The sequence below is a fragment of the Microplitis mediator genome, chromosome 11 (genome assembly GCF_029852145.1).
Source record: "Microplitis mediator isolate UGA2020A chromosome 11, iyMicMedi2.1, whole genome shotgun sequence".
Lineage (NCBI taxonomy): Eukaryota > Metazoa > Arthropoda > Insecta > Hymenoptera > Braconidae > Microplitis > Microplitis mediator.
The window spans coordinates 706,188-710,919 of NC_079979.1; the positions used below are offsets into that span (position 1 = coordinate 706,188).

General features: G+C 32.1%; 1 long non-coding RNA gene across 1 annotated transcript; it reads left to right on the plus strand.

Moving 5' to 3' along the window:
• Nucleotides 1-2,541: 2,541 nt before the first annotated feature.
• Nucleotides 2,542-3,725, plus strand: LOC130677504 (uncharacterized). Its single transcript, XR_008991624.1, has 3 exons — nucleotides 2,542-2,618; nucleotides 2,775-2,843; nucleotides 2,924-3,725. It is a non-coding gene; the product is annotated as an uncharacterized LOC130677504 (long non-coding RNA).
• The last annotated feature ends 1,007 nt before the right edge of the window (nucleotides 3,726-4,732 follow it).

Consider the following 4,732-nt stretch of genomic DNA (forward strand, 5'->3'; position numbering starts at 1 on the left):
GGTTTAGCTTTGAAATGAGGTTAGGTACGCGGTACGTGGTCTCCTATAACACCGTAACCACCACTGGGTCTTTGTAACGTCAATTGTCTTGTTGTTGTTGTGTATTCCTCCTGTTGCGTTGTTATTATTGTCATTGTTGTTGTTATTGTTGTTGTCATCCATGAGAATAATGTCTTTTATTCACTTTGATTTTTGTTGTTTGCTCAATTATCTATCGATACGTGATGTAATTCACGGTAATTTATTTTAACTTTTCAATTAATTCTGTTGAAGTTACAAATTTTTTTTTTAGATGTCTCGAACTCTAACAATCGATATCTCGAAGTTTTTGATCGATAGATCGATTTTTTAAATCGATATCTTGTGCATAAGCATTCGATACCTCGATATTCAACAGTCGATATCTCGATTTACTTAATCGATATCTCGATATACGACAATCGATGTCTCGAATTCTATGATTTGATACCTCGAAATTCAACAATTATCACGATCAATAATGTCACGAATTCTAACGATCGATATCTCGAAGTTGTTGATCGATAGATCGATTTTTTCAAATCGATGTCTTGTGCATAAGCATTCAATACCTCGAAATTCAACAGTCGATATCTCGATTTACTTAATCGATATCTCAATATAAGACAATCGATATCTCGATTTACTTAATCGATATTTCGATATAAGACAATCGATGTCTCAAATGTTTTGTATATCGATGTCTCGAATTCAAAGATTTGATAACTCGAAATTTAACAATTATTACGATCAATAATGTCTCGAACTCTAACGATCGATACATCGAATCCAACAAATGGTATCTCGATTTTTTCATCTCGATATATCGAATTACAATAATCATTATATCGAATTTCCTATTGATATTTTGAATCTTTTAAATCGATTTTTCGACACTTAACGATCAATATCTCGTATTACTTGATTTATATCTCGAATTATTTTATCATTCTCTTAAATTTCATATCAATGTATCGAATAAAAATAATCGATATATCAAATTAAAATAAATGACATAATATCCATTTATTAAATTTCTACTCAATCACATCACAATAATTTCTATATCCTCAATTAAAGAACAAATTTTTTTTTATCTCAAATTTCTTATAACAAGACGATAATAATTGATTAAAAAAATCGTATAATAGTCGCATTACATCGTCTGAAGATTGCGTTCATACTAGTAATAAAGATGAAAATGCAACAATATTAATATTAATATCAATATTTAAATAGAGAGTATAAATTGGTTCGTGAGCTCAGCTCGTGATTTAACTCTCGCGTGCCTTGTTATTGCTAACATTATTATATTATATCTAGGTCTCTTCTTCATACACACATACATACCTTCACATACTTCCACCCACACAACCACGCACCCACACACTTGCATCCATACTTATATGCTTACACACATATGAGTACCCGCAAGCCGACCCCGACAAAGTATTAACTGTTTTATGATAATCCGCAATGATTATTATTATTAAGTTTTCAATTCTAAGCCCGTGGTTACAAAATTTTCATACATTTGAAGGCCAACTATTTACCCTAAAAACCCGCGAAATTCAAAATTTTTTTTCCTTTTTACTTCAAACTCCCATAACTTTTTAAATTTAAGACTTACGGACTCGCGTCACTAGACATTTTTTGTCGAGAATTAAATGTCCTACAAAATTAGTCCTCACATACAAGACCGTAGATCCCATATTTCAAAAGTAACAGCCCAAAAACTAAAACCCGCGAAATTTTTAAACTTTTAAATTTTAATTATTTCAGTTTTTACTTCAAACTCCCATAACTTTTTAAATTTAAAACTTACGGACTCGCGTTACACGACATTTTTTGTCGAGAATTCAATGCCCTACAAAATTAGTCCTTACACACAAGACCGTAGATCCCATATTTCAAAAGTGACAGCCCTAGAATTAAAACCCGCGAAATTGTTAAACTTTTAAATTTTAATTATTTCAGTTTTTACTCCAAACTCCCCTAACTTTTTAAATTTAAGACTTACGGACTCGTGTTATATGACATTTTTTGTCGAAAATTTTATGCCCTACAAAATTAGTCCTTAGACGCGAGACCGTAGATCCCATATTTTAAAAGTGACAGCCCTAGAACTAAAACCCGCGAAATTGTTAAACTTTTAAATTTTAATTATTTCAGTTTTTACTTCAAACTCTCCTAACTTTTTAAATTTAAGACTTACGGACTCGCGTTATATGACATTTTTTGTCGCAAATTTAATGCCCTCCAAAATTAGTCCTTACACGCGAGACCTTATATTCAATATTTCAAAAGTTATCGTCCGAAAACCGAAACCCGCGAACTTGTAGAGTATCTAACTTATAATTATTTTAAATTTCTCTTTCAAAATCGCATGATTTTTTAAATTTACAAGTTACCGCCCTCTATATTTGAACGATCACAAAAAAATACAGTAAACTTGAGTTTTTTTATTTTGGTAATTTCTCATACTCACAGATGGCAGCAGTGGCTTGTTCGTATTTTGTTTTATCGTCGCTTGTATACATTATTCATTATTATTATTTTCTCATGCACTAAACGAGAACAAAGCAATGAGTAGAATGACGGTAAGTGAATGTTTGTATAATTTTCCTATTATTTAATAGTTAATTATTTAAAAATTACTCTATCATTAATTTAATTATTTAAGAGGATCTCATATATTCGTAATTTTTTTTTTTTAATAATTTACTGTACTGCTAATTATTTACTGTGTGTTCGAGATCTGGAAGCCGGGGAAAAATAAATTTTAATAAAATATCGTTATCATTAGAAACAATGTCATGATTTCTGTAAGTAATTAAAAAATAATTTCACTTTTAATTTTAAACAAAAAATTATCATTGGTTATGTAACAAACATTTTTTTACAGAAGCCTTAATAAAGTGAAATATGTCAGCTAACCCGTCAAATTTATATGGATGGATCATCTGTCAAGTGCCACTGGAAGCCTATCTACGCATCCCCATAAAAAAAATTCTCGTAGGAACGTCTGGGAATCCATAGAAATTCGAGGGAATTAAGGATTTACTTAAGAAACCATGGGAATCTATGGAGAAAAGTATGGATTTATATGGGAATCCATGTAGGGAACTATGGGTACCTAGATCTTCATACAGGAAACAAATGTAGGAAATTGATATAAGATCTGGGGATCTGTATTTTTGTATAGAATCAGAGGATTAAAAAATTTTTAATACTGACCAAATCATTTCATATCATAACCGGTGACAGAAATTTGAATATTATTTCGGGATTTAAGATAGTCCGGTAACTCGCGCCAATTTTCATACTTTTTTTACGGGCCTTTTTTTTTAGAAGGAACAAACGAAAAGTTTTGCATTTTTAGTATGTTTTTATTTACATCTTAAGTAGGGGTGTGCGAATACTCGAGACTTCGAATTATTCGAGACGAATCGAATCGAACAATTCGATTCGAGATTCGCCTCGAAGATTTGAAATGTTCGAATAGTTCGAAATGTTCGAATAGTTCGAAATGTTCGAATAGTTCGAAATGTTCGAATAGTTCGAAAGGTTCGAATAGTTTGGAAGGTTCGAATAGTTTAAAAGGTTCGAATAGTTCGAAAGGTTCGAATAGTTCGAAAGGTTCGAATAGTTCGAAAGATTCGAATAGTTCGAAAGATTCGAATAGTTCGAGAGCTTCGAATAGTTCGAAAGGTTCGAATAGTTTAAAAGGTTCGAGAGGTTCGAATAGTTCAAAAGGTTCGAATAGTTCGAAAGGTTCGAATAGTTCGAGAGGGGGGCATCCGTGCCCCAGGCTCCCCTATTTACCGAAGATTCGGTAAAGTTTCGAAACTATTAAAATCTTTCGAACTATTCGAATCTTCCGAATAATTCGAACCTTTCGAACTATTCGAAGCTCTCGAACTATTCGAAGCTCTCGAACTATTCGAACTTTTCGAACTATTCGAATTCTTCGAACTATTCGAATCTTTCGAACTATTCGATATTCGACTCGAATATCGAATCGAATCTAACTATTCGACTCGATTCGATTCGAACGAGATGTGCACACCTCTAATCTTAAGGTAACAAAAAAAAATTTTTTTTAGGAAATTAAATAATTTATTTTTATTATCGCTTGAAGTTGACGCCTTAAATAAAGCGCGTGGGTGGCTCCGGTGATATCGACTCTTGAGGACATCTGAAATTAAAAATTCTTGATTAGTCTTAATCTATAGACATGTCATCCTCGCAGGAACTAGAATTATGAAATTTTATTAAAAAATAAAAAAATGGCGGACTTTGAAAAAAAAGTTAATTTTTCGCATAAAAAGGGTTGTAAAATGGAACGTTAGGGGTAAAAAAAATACAGCTTAGTACCGACGAGATCTACAAGTGTGTAGAATAACCAGTTTAAGTTTCAGACCAATAGGTTGGATAGAAAAAAATTTAGGACCCGGGTCGATCGTAAAAACGTTCCGAGATAAACGCGTTTAAAGTTTCAGAAATCTTCACGCGCAACTATGAGGCGCTCTCGAAAACTCATTGTAACTCCGTTCCTATTTCGAATTTCAGTTTGAAATCCTCACAGTATATTCTCAATATATTGCACTTTCGAATTAAGGGGCGCCACTAGTGTGACGGCCTAAAAAAAAGATGATTTTTAGGAATTTTTATTAAAAAAACTACTTTACTAATTGTTCAAAAATTTTCAGAG